General features: G+C 43.0%; 1 protein-coding gene across 1 annotated transcript in view; it reads left to right on the top strand.

The window, feature by feature from the left end:
• Positions 1 to 508: 508 nt before the first annotated feature.
• The window catches only part of TMEM229B (transmembrane protein 229B), a 40565-nt gene continuing 24824 nt past the window's right edge, over positions 509 to 16249 (top strand). Inside the window, exon 1 of the mRNA XM_085852270.1 lies at positions 509 to 687. The gene's annotated coding sequence lies outside the window, so the exon portion shown is untranslated. The remainder of the gene's footprint in view (positions 688 to 16249) is intronic.

The following is a 16249-nucleotide window of genomic DNA, read 5'->3' as shown; positions in this document are numbered from 1 at the left end:
CCACATCAACGGCACAGCAGCAGCCGCAGGCTGCGGAGATTCTTTATCCTGGCTTGAAGTCAGGTGTAAAAATGGCGACACACACCTGGGATGTGTATGTGAGTTATCTAATATCGGAAACAATTACTGCGCTTGTTCGGGGGTACGACGTGAAACCATCACGGAAAAGGAAACAATTGTCCCATTTCATCGGAAATTAAGGACATTTAACCTCACGGTCTGTTCGCCCTGGCAACGTTGGCTCTCACCTGTCCCCCAAATGCCCAATTTAGCAGGTGACTTGCTCGAGATGATGATATATTTAATATCGTGATGGGAGATGAAGGTCACGGGGGAAATTGTAGGAATAGAAACGTTTGTATTTTCTGCCTTGATTGTCATTGAACTATAATTGGACCTGAGTGGTCTCGGTTATCACAACCGTGGGTATAAAAACCATGCGATCATCACAACGCAATAATGGGACGATTATATCGAGGCTCGGGAAGGATTCGTATTGAAAGAGTGTAACAATAACCCGACACAGCTCGGAAATGAAGGGGTTAATGTAATTAAATAATAATAGACGCGCAGGTGGGTCGACGTGAACCCGCGTGTTGGTGCAGGTGATCAATACCGGCGGCACATTGAGTGCTGGAAGTTTGTGGAGTGGTAAATAGATTGGAAACATCTGGAGGTAAACCCGAGGTGAGTTTTCCTCTTTGTGTTTGGTGTAAAAAAATTAAAAATCTTTATTTATTTTTTTTTTTTTTCCCTGCGAATCGTTGATGGCTGTTGGATTAGTGCGTGACATCTTGCAGGAGAAGTGTGTGTGTGTCGGCGTGGATAATAATTCATAAAGGTAATTAATTAATTAATTAATTAATTTTTCATTGACAGCCCACTTATTCCCACCTTGCGGGGGGTCGGAGGGGGAGCGATTCTGGCCCTCGAGTCTTTCTGGAATCCCAGGTGTGAGGTTCGACTGTGGAAGGGATATGTAATTTGTACAGGGTTCTCGAGGTAACTCGCCTACTCCTTGAGAAAGATCCGAAGGATCAAAGACGGGTCCTCTGGCTGAACGTCCATCCAATGCACCAGGATGACAGTTTACACCTGGGTTAAGATCGGAACCTGGACCGGACAGCTGAGAGATGACTATATAAGGTATTCCTGCCAGTTCAGAACGAACTTCCACGCAGGGTGAGACCATTAGACCAACCAAAGCCTGCGCTATAGTTGCTTACCTGTAGTTGTTTCTCTGCGTTCTATCCTTTATAAATGCACAGCATCAAGCAAGAAAGCAGCACGTACCATTTTTAAAGGTCTTTGGCGTGACGAGGACACGGTTCACCAATCATCGTTCTCCCAGACTCAGTGCAGATGCTCTACCCATCACACCACCAACTCACAAGATAGTAAACCTTTGGGATGATAAGCGCTTAACCTCCACCCTCCTATCATCTTGTGATTCAGTCTCTTCGTATTAACCTGGATGGCATCAAACTTCAAAATGATGGCGGTGTGAAAGTAGACATGCTGAAATAGATATTTCTTCGTTTCTATGGCACACCTGTGCGACAAATGTACAGGTGTATAGAACGTTGAAAAATAGGGTAAGCTTCAGTTAACCTCTCAATCTTTACTTTCAAAGTCTCAACGAAAACACCTTGACCAATCCTCGTAGACATACCTGTACTTGCATTGGATGCTCGGTAACAACATCACTGAATCTTTCCTCATGGAAAATCGACATGTACATGACAAGACATCTCCATGGTTGGAATGTTTAGCATTACCATCTGGTTTCAGGACGCTGGGATTACGGGTGAACTCCATTCACCACGAGCCTTAGAGAATGGATCATCTTTGTCTAATTTGCGAATGAAAATTCTATGAATCGTTTTTTTACCCATTGACATCCTTCTCAAGACCCAAATAAGCCAGATTAAGCTTTAAGCCTACGCAGACTGATTTTGTCGTTGAGAATATGATTTGTGTTTATCACATACTACAAACTATATGGCTTTTATAACTAGATGCCAACAGAAGTCACGATAGGAATTTGTTGAAATTTTGCTTGGTTGAAACCACCGCCCTGTCTGTGATGGCGAAATGATGGACCCATAGACTCAGTTTCATTGCGGGAGAGTCCAATGATCTTGAAGGTCTTGGTTTCCATGATGGCAAGCGAAGCAATATGTGAGGCAGGAGCACCAGTCTCAGGGAGAGCAGTTCACCACCATCTGAAATTGTCCCCAATCAAAAACCATGATATTCTCTACCATCGTTAACCCCCACCACAATCCCCATCCTTCCAAATTTCCAGTTTTCCCACCTAAGTGTTTCCTTCTGCATCCATGTTGGTCACCCTGTGCACCCTCTCCTGCCCCTCATTCCTCCCCACACCCATAGTTTGTCGGCCTCCCTCTATCTTAGCCTTCGGCTCTGCTGTTGATGTTTCTCCCCTCTCTCTGCTGTTCCTTTTATCCTATTGCATCCTGATCCATTCAATGTACCAGCACTAGCTCTTCCACGAGCCTCGACTCTGTGTACAAAAAAAAATGCAGGCATTTTGAATCACAAGCATTGATCGAATCCCTTGTCCACAGACAATTCGTACCGTCATGTGTTGCTCATGAGCCGATTGCAAAATGCTGTTTAGAACTCACGAAACGAAATGGAGACTCGGTAAATGATCCCGAAAGATAGGCCCGCTGATTGCCTATTAAATCATGATGTCACAATGCCCGGTCACGTGACGAAAATGCATTTATAAAGACAGTGGCTCTTTGGGAGAAATGAATCGCCCTGCACAGGTCCCTAACTATAGAGTATCAGAATACTTTTGGGAATGATTTAAAATAACGTTCTGATAAATCAGGTACTGTGCGGATTGTATTGGGGATTCAAGTTTGTAATTGGTTATTCATTCTGCAACTTCTGAAAATGGTTTAGCCTGCGCGGAAACGGTGTCGACCAGAGTTGTGGAAGGGGTACAATCTGAATGTGCACATTGAGGTCGTTCAAACCAGGTTATTCAACGCAAGTATCTATTCCAATAACAAGTTGGAAAGGTAGGTCGTGAATTCCAATGCGTAGAGTTGTGGCTTCTGCGTCATGTTCGGCCTGATGAAAGAGCATGAACATCGTGTGATGTCACCACTTGTAGATGCAAACTGAAACGTTGTTGTTTCGAACTCATGAAGCATCGATACAAACAATGCAGGTACATTTTTGCATATGGACTCGAGTAACCTTTGTACATTTTTTTTAATATACAAGGTCGAGGCTCATTGAGGAGCGACAACGTCGAAGGGATCAGGATAGCACAGAACAAAAGGAACAACAGAAAGCGAGGGGGGGGGGACACACTGACAACAGGGTTGAGGGACACAATGGAGCAAGATTTGGAGAAATAAGGGATGTGGGGAATAATGAGGGGTAGATGGACAAGATGGATACAGAAGAAAAGTCACAGGAAGGAAAAAACTTGAAATTTGGAAAGAGGAGGGCTTGGGGGGGGGGGGGTTAATGGGGATAAAAAAGATCATGGTTTTGGATTGGGGATGATCTGAGATGGTGGTAAACAGCTGTCTTGAAGACTTGGAGGGAAGAATAAGATTGAAGATAATGTGGAAGTTGGTTGTACAGGTGGGGAAAAAAGAGATACAAATGAGTGGAGATGAGCAGTGATCCTGGAATTTGGATTTCAGCAGAAGGGGGTTGATAATGCCCTGCAGAAACCTTTGGGGGTGGGGGAGGGGGCATGGGGAACAAATCACAGAAAGAGCAGACGATGCAAGACCAGACAGGAGGTGCTTGAACACAGAGAGACCACCGACCTGTCTGTGATCAAGAATTTGGTTTATTCACTGATGTTACAAACTGAGTTTTCTTATCATAACCATTTTTCTTTTGCAGTATTCATCTAAGGTTCATAGAGGAGCTTGAAAAGAAATCACAGCCAGTCCAAAATATGGAGAAAACCTCGGTGTGCATTTACATGCATTACGAGGACATTAGTAAGCGATAGATAAAACCTCGGTGTATTTTTACATGCATTACGAGGACATTAGTAAGGAATAGATAAATGCATCTATCTATAATTCCAGCAATCTGTGTGTGTGTGTGTGTGTGTGTGTGTGTGTGTGTGTGTGTGTGTGTGTGTGTGTCTGTGTGTGTGTGTGTCTGTGTGTGTGTGTGTGTGTGTGTGTGTGTGTGTCTGTGTGTCTGTGTGTCTGTGTGTCTGTGTGTCTGTGTGTCTGTGTGTGTGTGTGTGTGTGTGTGTGTGTGTGTGTGTGTGTGTGTGTGTGTGTGTGTGTGTGTGTGTGTGTGTGTGTGTGTGTGTGTGACCGCTGCTTCTCGACAACCTCTGGTCCGATCTAATTGAAACTTGCCAGGTATATTGCTGGGGACCTGAGGATGTGCCTTTTCAAGGTTTGATATTAATCGGACAAGTGCTTCCCAAGTTATGGCCATTTATTTACCAACCAATGGCAAGACACGTTGCTGCGTGGGCGTGGCCGATGGGGAAGGGAAGCTCAGCCACGTTCCCCATTACGGGTTACAACGTACGGACTTCCGGAGAGTGATGACTTCGTGTATTCTAATAATTTCTCGATTTCTTCTGCGCATTTATAGATAAACACAATGGCCCAAGTTATGATCGTTTTCATATTAGACGGTGTATAAATTTCGGGAACATCAGAGTGCTGGTATGCTCCGAACCAGGAAGTAATTTTTTTTCTCTCTCTTCTCTTCTCTTTTTGTTTTTCCTTGCCACGACATTGCGAAAAGGTAAAATACGTTGGCGCTAATTGAATAATTGGGTATTAAAAATAAATTGCGAATAATCGTAACTGCGAATAATATCGAACTTCCGGGTCACGCACGTACGGGCACGTGAGAGCGAAGAAACGGCCTGTGTGGTTTATTTATTATTATTTTTTTTTATTATTTTTATATTTTTTTACGGGCACGTACTAGTATAGAAAATGGGATTTTCGATCGTCAAGGGTTCTGAGCATCAGAAGCCATTGATTCCGATGGGAACGCTAAAAAAAAAACCAGAAATTTTGGAATTGGAGATGTGGAATTTTAATTTACATTACTTGAAATTTTTGGCTTATATGGAATTTACATTCCAGATAAGGTATTGTCATCACGCACCATCCATCCAGCTGTCTGTCTCCATTTTCGACTTCTGCCCAACCGCTGGGCCGATCCGGCTGAAATTTTGCAGCAATGTTCCTCTCCTGACGGGTCGCCACTTCGACGCAGGATACTCGAATGGCTCGTTCTTTCCAGTAAGCTGGTACTCATTTTTCCAACCTCAGAAGGATGCCAGGCTGAGTCAACCCACCTAGTGTTATTTTAATGGCGCGACAGGGGCTCAAACTCAGGACCCACTAAAGCCAGCAACCTTAACCATGAAGCCAACACTCGGCTCATGGTTCAATAGTCAGGTGGCTTACTGTCATAAAAATGATAAAATGATGAAATCATTATAACAGTGACAAAAGTGTGAAAAAATGTTGATGAGTAGTATGAGTATATAGATGAAATAATTCCCATTCTACAAAAAAATTAATCCATATTCAGGGTGTAAAATCCAAGATGACTGCCACGGACTCATCAAAATCTGTAAATCATCATATTTTCGGTACTAGACCAGATAGAAACCGGAATATAATGTCTTTTTACATGTTTTCAGAAGCAAGGAATCAATTGAAATCATTATTTCTTTGAAAATATTTCAAGAAAGAAAGATGGCGGCTGTACATTGTCCAAAATGGCCACCATCAAAATAAAAAAACTGAATCAAGTGAACAGCCTCATCGAAAAAATGAACGGATATGCGAATCCATTGCCAGATGACTGTTCAGAGCTTCTTGGCTTGCATACACAAGAATGTGCTGATCAAATAGTGGTTTCCACCATTCGCAATTTTGAGAATCTTGGTTTATCCCAATAACATGGGTTTCAGAAGGATGTTCTGCAGGACAGAACAAAATCAATCCATGACTCAACTACAAAGGCACTTGGAATAGTGCTTACCTCCGCCACGCAATGCCTGATCCACAAGAACATATCGGGCTCAAAACATTTTTGAAATATCGTGATTTCTCGTTTTAGGGCCGACCTCTTAATGGTGAAGAATCACTTTAAAAATTAAATAATCCTCGTATCCAGATCCGGATTCAGATCTTCACCAAAATCGAATCAGTTCGTCCTTGCCACACACCCAACCTTTCCACCGAGTTTCATCCAAATCCATGGAGACTTTTTTGAGATATGTTGCTGGACATGAGTTTACCTGATCTCTCAATGGTAAAGAATCACTTAAAATATTATCGGATCCAGATCCAGATTCGGATATTCACCAAAATTGAATCGATTCTTCCTTGTCATACACCCAACATGTCCACCAAGGTTCATCCTAAACCACCCACAACTTTTTTGAGGTATCGTGCTATGTATCATTTTTGGCCCGATCTCGTAATACTGAAGAATCTGTTTAAAAAATTCTAGAAGTCGGATACAGATCTGAATCTTCACCAAAATCTAAGCAGTTCGGCCTTGTCACACATCGAACCTGTCTACAAAATTTCATCCAGATCCGTCTGCAACTTTTTGAGATATCCTGCACACAAACAAACAGACAAACAAATGAAATTGCTCGTTGAGCAAGGAATTGCCAGAATAACTTTGTCATATCTCCATGATCTCTGAAAAAAACAAAAACCTGGAAATCAATTTGGTTCTTATAAGTTGATAGTGCTCCTGTTTAATGAGTTATAGCACTTAGTTTGGTCATGATCATAACTTGGAAGTCAATCGGACTTGAAATGGCGTTTTTATTGCAATTTGAAATTTTTGACCCGACCCCCCTAACATTCGACCCCCGACCGCTAAGAAGGGTGTTGGTGTGACACCCCCAATGAGACATATGGTTGGATGCAGAATTGGAAGATGCACATTTTGGATTTGGGTTGAAGTCGATACGACCATTTAAGCGGACGTTATTGCGAAAATAAGAATTTCGGTTTTTTGGTGACCTCGACCTTGACCTTTGACCTAGATTCACCAAAAACGACAAGTGTCTAAGTTGGACCATGGCCGACGTCTGTAACCAGTTTGGTCATGATCGCTGGATCGGTGTGGCTGCTACAGGGTAAACAAACACACAAACAGACAGACAGACAGACACACAGAATGACACACATAACCGACCAACATAATTGCCGAAATCCGAAGGATTCCGGCAATTAACAAGCAGTCAGAGAGGGGAGGGGGGGGGGACATAACCTCCTTCACCTTTTGTGGAAGAAGTAATTAAACAAATCAACTTGCAATTTCTCAGGGTAACCAAGCTCAATATCAACTCCGAAGCAAAGCATCTGCCTGGAATGATGCAAACCTTTTTGGTCATCTCTTGCATCGCTAACCAGCAAGGAGGTGGTGATCTGGATGTGTTCCTCTCCCATGAGAATCAGACATATCTCCCTGGTCTGACTATGGTAAACTTTGGACAGGCACAGAATCAGACCTCACGAGATATTTCCATACAAGTGGCCAGAATGAAATTCCTGACACGTTTGATTGCAAAATCTTTGATGGGGTAGCATTAGTGCACACTCCACCAACTACACCACCGTCACTACTTCCAGAGATTATGCAGATAATGTATTCTCACCATTACTTGAACCTGAGCTACAGCATGTTACTGACAGAGTAGATGTTGGCTGGGACCAATACGTGCCACACAGTATCAAAACATCAACAAGGGAGAAAATAGGCAGTGGCATCCATTTAAAGGTCAGCCCACAAACAAAGATACCATCAAAATGGAAACACTTCCTGCTTGATTCTGCAAACAAAATCAGAGCTATTTTCATATCTCACACAGACTGTGGAAAATCGACAATGGCCAGAGGCTAAATCCATTTTTATCACGAAGGTTGTTGAAGTTGTCTCAAAAACTATTGACCAGAAAATGTCAGATTGCACAAGTGAGGAGGCAGATACAAGAATTGTCGCCCATATCATACATTCACTTCTTGAAGGAGCTAAGAAAATCCTGATAAGCAGCATCAATATTGATATTCTGGTCATTCTGATAGGACAATTCTTTGGTCTGAAGCAGCTTTGTCCTGAAATTGACCTCTGGGTAGCATTTGGTGTCGGCAAGGACTATTGTCTGTACAGTATCAATTCAATTTGTACCACGATGGGGAAAAGGACATCACAGGCACTTCCTATATTCCATGCTTTCACCAGGTGTGATACCACCTTCTGCCTTCTTCAGAAAAGGGAGATAAACTGCACGGCAAGCATGGAAGAGCTACCATTCAGTTACAAATGCCTTTCTGTTTGTATGAAATCACCCATTTGAGGAGGTAGTAGTAGCAGATTCTGAGCATTTCAATCATCTGGAGTGTTTGACAATAATCATGTATCACAAAACTAGCACTGATGACAATGTGAACAATGCAAGGAGCGAACTATTCTCCAAAATAAGGAGGAGACATGAAAACATCCCACGGAAGAAGGATGCATTGCTACAGCACACCAAGAGAGCAGTCTTCCAAGTTAGTATTTGGTCAACAAGTCATCAAACTCGGCCACCTGTTCCCAAGCCAGAAGGTTGGGGTTGGACAATGTAGGATAATCATTGGAATCCGGTTTGGATGACGAAACCTGAAGCTACAGCAAAGCCTGCACAGCATTCATAAAGTGTGAATGAATATCTGAACATGGCTGTCTTAGTTGTAAATGCACAAAACTTGGACTCACTTATACAGATCTGTGCAGCTGCACTTCTGAAAAATAAAAATATAAAACAAAAAAGCCACACACTCATAGTAGTATGACATTCATGTTTATATCTTATGAAGTCAACAAAGATGATGGCTCTGGAATGGTTTTCATTTTCTCTTATAATCCATTGTGGCCATCTGGTTCAACACATGGCTTTCTTTTTTCCTTCTACTCACATAAATACATAGATGTAAATAAATAGATAAATAAATAGATTAAATCATATTTTGATGTGCAGTACTTCCTCTCTCTCTGCACACAATATATAAAAATGCATATACAAGAAAAACTATTTAAACAATGGCCGTATTGAGCCATATTTAGTCAAATATGGCCACCATCCTTTTTTTCTTATCATGTTTTCAAACAAATAATGATTTCAATGAATTCTTTTGTGTCTGAAAACATGTAAAAATGACATTTTATTCATGTTTCTATCTGGTCTTAGTACTGAAAATATGACGATTTACAGATTTTGATGAGTCCATGGCAGCCATCTTGGATTTAACACCCTTAAAATGGACTAACTTTTTGGAGTATGGGATTTTTTTTCATCTATATACCCATAGCTACTCATAAAAAAAATTTTGGTGCTTTAGTCACTCTTGGGACGATATATTTCACAAAGCCACCTGACCAAAGCTTGGTTCCAAATGTGAAAGCCCGCTCACATGAAGCCATGCACCAAATGATGATTGGCTGGATATTACCACATGTTGGTACTACGTACACTTCACCTATTTCCCAATTATCCACAATGGTGGGAAAAAGTGTTTCCACTTGCTAATTTCTACACAAGAATAAATCAGAAATACCAGAAGCACCAGTCAATGAATACAAAAATGCACATCACACAGGGCACAATTCCCAATGAGGCCTTATAAATCATGCACACAAGCCACAAATCTTACTCTAAACCTATTAAAAACAAGCAAGGAACAGGTAACAAAAACAATGAGGCAAGGAGGGGGAAATCGAGGGTTGATTAAATGGCAGGAACCGACCTGGGTCAGTGAAGTGTGCTTTCCTCCCAGGAAGGCATGGGGGCAGGCAGATGGAGGTGCTTCAGAGGGTGGCACCAAGATACAAACTGGTGTATGTCGTGTGGCGCAAACAGACAGTTATCCATTTGGTCTCTCTCTCTCTCTCTCTCTCTCTCTCTCTCTCTCTCTCTCTCTCTCTCTCTCTCTCTCTCTCTCTCTCTCTCTCTCTCTCTCTCTCTCTCTCTCTCTCTCTCTCTCTCTCTCTCTCTCTCTCTCTCTCTCTCTCTCTCTCTCACTCTCACTCTCACTCTCACTCTCACTCTCACTCTCACTCTCACTCTCACTCTCACTCTCACTCTCACTCTCACTCTCACTCTCACTCTCACTCTCACACACACACACACACACACACACACACACACACACACACACACACACACACACACACACACACACACACACACCTGTCCCCATCATCATCATCCTCATCTGCATAATACAACCACGGCATGTTTGCGTTGTTTATCATTTCTGTGCTGAAGATGAGCACACATGATGTTTGTTGACCAGTGCGTGCTGAGCTACGTTTTTCTGGTCCTTGGGTAGGGACTGACCAAGGGAGATGAAAGAGCCAGGCCTTGCCCTTTGTTTATGTTTTTGGATGATTCAGGAATCTGACGTTTCGTGACATTTATTGACAGTATTTGGAAGTGAACTTTATTCTGCTATAGTCTCGTGTTTGTATCACCTTTTGCTTGTAAGGATACAAGGAAATCAGACACAGGTGGAGGCCATTCAGCCCATCATGCTTCCATGACATCAACACCACACTAATTTATCAACACAAGATCCAAAGAAGAAAATGCAAAATAATTTTCTTTTAATAGTCTTTTTGTGGGTTTATTTATTTATTCATTTATTTAATCATTTATTTTAACTTTTTGTAGTTGTATTTTTTTTTTTGGCATTTTTGGGTTTTTTTCTTCTCAGGGGAGGGGGGCATGGACTTGGTTAAACAACACACAACATCAACCACACAACACCCCTTGATGAAACCCCCACCAACAGCACTCCATACACATGCACACATTCACCCATCAATGCTCAAGCTACCTAAAAGTCCTGCGAACATCCCCATACCCCTCTATCTCTATAACTTCCAGGTACCTATCTAATTTAAACTTATCGACTGTTTCTGCTGCCACGACGTTTCTGGGGAGGCCATTCCATGCATTAACTACTCTTTGAGTAAAAGTCCCCTGCCTGACTACCATCTTAACTCTCCTCCTCTTTACTCCCAGGCCCCTGATCCTATCACTGCTTACACTGTTAAATAATTCATCTGCACTTATTTTATCGATGCCTTTAATTATCTTAAACATTTCTATCATATCTCATCATAACCGCCTCCTTTCTCATGTATAAAGCCCTGTCTCCTCCAGCCGTTCCTCATAGCTGAGTCTAGATCGGCCCGGAATCAATCTAGTAGTCCTGCTCTGAACCCTCTCTATGGTATCGATGTCCTTCCTGAGTTGTGGTGACCAAAACTGCACACAATATTCTAGATGTGGCCCTCACTAAATTCCTGTACAATGTTAACACCACCTTTTTTGATTTATAATTGATCCCCCTCCGAATACATCCTAAAACCCTCTTTGCTTTACCTGTAGCTGCCTGGCACTGTGCTGCCTGCTTACCTCCCATATGTATTACCACCCCCAGATCCTTCTCCCATTTTACATATTCCAAAATTACCCGTTTCATCCTGTAATCTCTATTTTCATTGTTCTTTCCCATCCCCAACACCTTACAGTTGCTCAGGTTAAATTCTATCTGCCAATCTTTTGCCCAATCTATGCAAGGATCAATACTTTCCTGAATCTGATCACCACCGCCTCTGATATCCACCTCACCTCCAAACTTTGTGTCATCTGAAAATTTAGAAAGCTTTCTCTTTACCCCACGATCCAAATCATTGATGTAAATAATAAATAGTAATGGTCCGAGTACTGATCCCTGAGGTACCCCACTACTTACATCCTCCCAACAAGATATCCTCCCACTCACAGCCACTCTTTGCTTCCTATCACTAAGTCATTTTGCAATCCAATTAGCTACCTGACCAGCCACTCCACAAGCCCTCACTCTGGCTAACAACCTCCAATGTGGTACCTTATTAAAAGAAGGTACCTCCAATGTGGTACCTTAAAATGCCTTCTTAAAGTCTAGATATACTATGTCCACTTCCTTTCCATCATCCACCCAATCAGATACTGCTTTATAGAACTCTAAAAGACTTGTTGGACAGAAACTACCTTTGGTAAACCCATGCTTACTACCTTTAATTCGCTTGTATTTGTTTAAATGGTTCCTCATCTGGTCCCTAATTAATGTCTCCAACACCTTCGCCACACCTGAAGTCAAACTAACAGGTCTATAGTTTCCCAATTCTTCTCTGGATCCTTTCTTAAATAATGGTGTTACATTTGCTACTCTCCAATCCTCAGGTTCCTGTCCTGACTCCAGTGAGCGATTGAAAATATCCGTACTGAAAATTTTTAAAAGTTGAAAAAAACCTAAAATAAAACAAAAATAAAATGAAAAATGTCTTACCTGCTCAGCCACTTCCCTCAATACTCTCGGGTGCATATTATCTGGCCCTTTGTCCTCGGAGCCTTATCCACTCTTAGATTTCCTAGCTGCTCCTTTACTTCCTCCACTTCAACCTGGATCTTCTGTAAAAGCCCTTCCTCACCTCCTCGATAGATACTCTTAGCTATTGGCAATTGTCCTGACTGTTCTTGTGTAAAAGTTGAAGAAAAATACCTGTTTAATAAGCCTGCCATCTCACTTTCATCACGAACCACTCTCCCGGTGCTTTTCCTCAATGGGCCCATTCTGGTCCTCACCTGTTCTTTTCCCCTGATGTACTTCAAGAAAGCCTTGCTATTATGTTTAATATTCTGAGCCATGTCCTTCTCATACTCTCTTTTGGTTTTCCGAGTTATTTTCTTAACCTAACTATCTGTTTACTCCGATAGTGATATAAATCTAACTCCAGTCCAGTTATTTTAAACCTCATAAATGCCTTTTGCTTTTCCTTAAGAGCGTTCCTCATCTCACTACTCAACCTTCCTGGTCTCTTTCTACTTCTAGTTTTACACCTCATTGGAATGTACTTACTCTGCACTCCACATATTTGGTCCTTGAAGGTTTCCCATTTCTCTGATGCTGATTGTCCTGTTGTTGGAGTCTCCCAATCTACATCACCCAATTCTCTCCTCATACCCTCAAAGTTTGTCTTCCTGAAATCTAATTGCCTTACCCTACTATCCTGAACTCTCACCCTCAACAGAATCTTTGCACACACAATGTTGTGGTCACTTGCTCCTAAATGCTCCCTAACCTCCACCTTCTACACCATATTGGGATCATCACTTAAAAGGAGGTCTAACACTGCACTCCCCCTGAGTGGGCTTATCTACAAACTGGGTTGAAAAGCAATCTTGGAATAAAACTAGAAAATCCTCGTCTGCTCTGCCCTTTCCCTGTTCCTGGACCCAATCTGTCCCTGGCAAGTTAAAATCCCCCATAATCAATATTCTTCCCTTACCACATGCCCTTTTGAATTCTTCGTGTACTCCTCCTTCCTCCTCTTCCTTCCCACCCTTCCCACACGCGGGGCGTGCAGACTGCCATTTTCTCAGCGAGTGCAGCTACCTCCCTGAAGATCGTAAATATATGGCCAAGGCGAGACAGATATCGAACATCTTAGACCCCTCTGACGATGAGAAAGTGGAAGACCCTACGATCGACTCTCCTGATGACTATGACAAATCCTCCACCCCCGCGTATAAAATTCAAGTATGCCAGTCACCTTACTTGGATACATTTTACCGTCACCATACTATCCGTGCCATGATTGACAGTGGAACCACTGAAAACATGATGAGCCTATCCACCGCCAAACGTCTCGGTTTACTCCATGAGAAGGAGTTCTCATTGAGCACAACAGGCTGCTGGCTGCTCCCCACTCACGGTGCTCGGTAAAGTCAGTTTTATCATGACCCGTGACGATCAGCGGTTTACCTTCAAAGGCCTTGTTGTTGAAAACCTGGATGTTGATCTCCTGGCAGGAACACTTTTCATGGAGCTTAATAACATTTCTGTTCGCCGGCTAAACGCCACATCATCCTCAATGATGGGTCCATATACCAATACGGTTCATCTGATTTCTCTCCCACTCACCATGCAGTTTGTTGTGTCCCTCCATAACTAGGCCCAGTGAGTACATCGACCTTATCCTCACTGACAATTTGTCTGATTCTTCGCATGCCCTTGAACCTGGCAGTGACTATCGAGCTCATCATCCTTCAACTAAAATATGACGTTCTCCAAATCTCATATCGAGCATATCTGACAAGATCCGCATTGCCAACTTCACCGATGATCCTCAAATTGTTAGATCTCATGAACACTTTTGTCAAATCCATCCCATCTTTATGCTTTCAAACATCACCGGTGAGATTAGTACCCCCCCTCCACTCACAAAGATTCAACTCAACCCGAAGAAAACAGCCCGAAGCCTTTACTCTGCTAGTATTACACTCGACCCAGACAATTCCTTTCCCCTTGATATGAGACTTAAATTTCAGACCCTTCTCCTAGGGTATGGTGATGTCTTCGACCCCAGCCCAAAGGGTACAATGGTACATCTGGTCCATTCCAATCGGTAGTTAAAATGGGTCCCGTCCAGTCCCCTCAACGTAAGGGTCGCCTACCTTTATACTCACAACAACCTCACAGAATTACAACGCAAGTTTGATGAACTAGAAGATATGGGTGTCTTCGTTCAACCAGACGATGCAGGAGTCAACAGTGAGTACCTCAAACTGTCTTTCTTGTTGAAAAAGTCCAGTGGCCGGTTCCGACTGGTCACAACATTTTCCGATATAGCAAACCCCAGCCTTCCTTGATGCCTGATGTCGATTCCACTCTTCGACAAATCCGGAGATGGAAGCACATTATCACTACTGACTTGACTCAAGCCTTTTATCAAATCCCCCTTTCTCAAGAGTATGAAATACTGCAGTGTTGCGACTCCATTTCGTAGTGTTTGGGTGTTCACCCGATCAGCTATGGGTATGCCTGGCTCTGAAATGGCATGAGAAGAACTTATCTGTCATGTACTTGGAGACCAAGTGGAGGAGGGTGTTGTGGTCAAACTTGCTGATGATCTCTTCTCTGGTGGAGCAAGGGTAAACGAACTGTTAACTAACTGGAAACGACTGCTTGACGCACTCCAAGCCAACCGCTAAAGTCTGCAGCATCCAAGACTGTCACTGGTCCATCCTCCATCACTATCCTCGGGTGTGTGTGGCATTAAGGCACTATAACAGTCAGTCCCCATTGCATCTCCACATGATCCATGTGTGCCCCCCCCCCAGAAAAGGTCTCTGGCCTTCGATCCTTTATTGGCACTTGCAAAATCCTAGCTCGCGTTATCTCCAGCTGTTCAAGCTTGCTCTCGCCATTACACGGCGCTGTGGCTGTCCGCCGATCCCAAGAGAAAATTGCTTGGACCTCTGACCTCATTGAAGCATTCCACACTGCCCAGAAAGGTCTCTCTTCAAACAGAACCACTATCCTTCCACGCCCTGAATACAAATTGTGGATTATCGCTGATGGTTCAGTGAAGAAAAATGGCATAGGAACTATGATGTACGTCACTCGCAATGGGACCCAACGACTTGAGGGCTTTTTAGCGCCAAGTTGCGAGGACACCAGGTCACCCTGCTTCCCTGTGAAATTGAAGCACTCTCAATCACAATGGCTACTAAACACTTTGGACCATTCATCATTCAGTCCAGTCATAAAGCTTGCATACTGACCGATAGTAAGCCATGTGTACATTCCTTTGAAAAGCTATGCCGAGGAGAGTTTCCGGATTGTCTCCGCATCTCAACCTTTTTGTTGACGGTCAGCCGGTTCCAGGCCTCAATCCGCCATCTTGCAGGCTCCGCTAATGTCCCCTCAGATTTTGCCAGTTGGAATGCCCTGGTTGTGACAATCCCAATTGCCAAATTTGCTCATTTGTAGAACGGACAGAAAACTGTCCATACGTCATTCTTCCATCCAAGACATCATCACTGGTTACTCCGAATTCCCATTTACAAACCATTCCGCCTGGCTCGCCCGACAGCCTCGGTGTACAGATTTACACAGAACACATGTCCAATATTAAAGACGTGAAAAGGTACTTGAATTCAGCCGCTATCTCAAAAGATGGGTTCTTGATTGTCCGATATTACAACCCCTTCCAACCTTTTCGTGAACACATCATTGTTCCTCGCCTGGTCCTGGATGGCCTTGTCACGGCTCTCCGCATCAAGCTTGATCACCAACTTAAAGGCCCGGTCACACCTTGACGTTTTAGCCAGCAATGGCAACGTATTAAAATTTAT

This window comes from Eptatretus burgeri, chromosome 13, assembly GCF_056783735.1.
Source record: "Eptatretus burgeri isolate ZD-2024b chromosome 13, Ebu_testis_v1, whole genome shotgun sequence".
Classification (NCBI taxonomy): Eukaryota; Metazoa; Chordata; class Myxini; order Myxiniformes; family Myxinidae; genus Eptatretus; species Eptatretus burgeri.
This window is presented reverse-complemented; position numbering and strand designations above follow the sequence as displayed.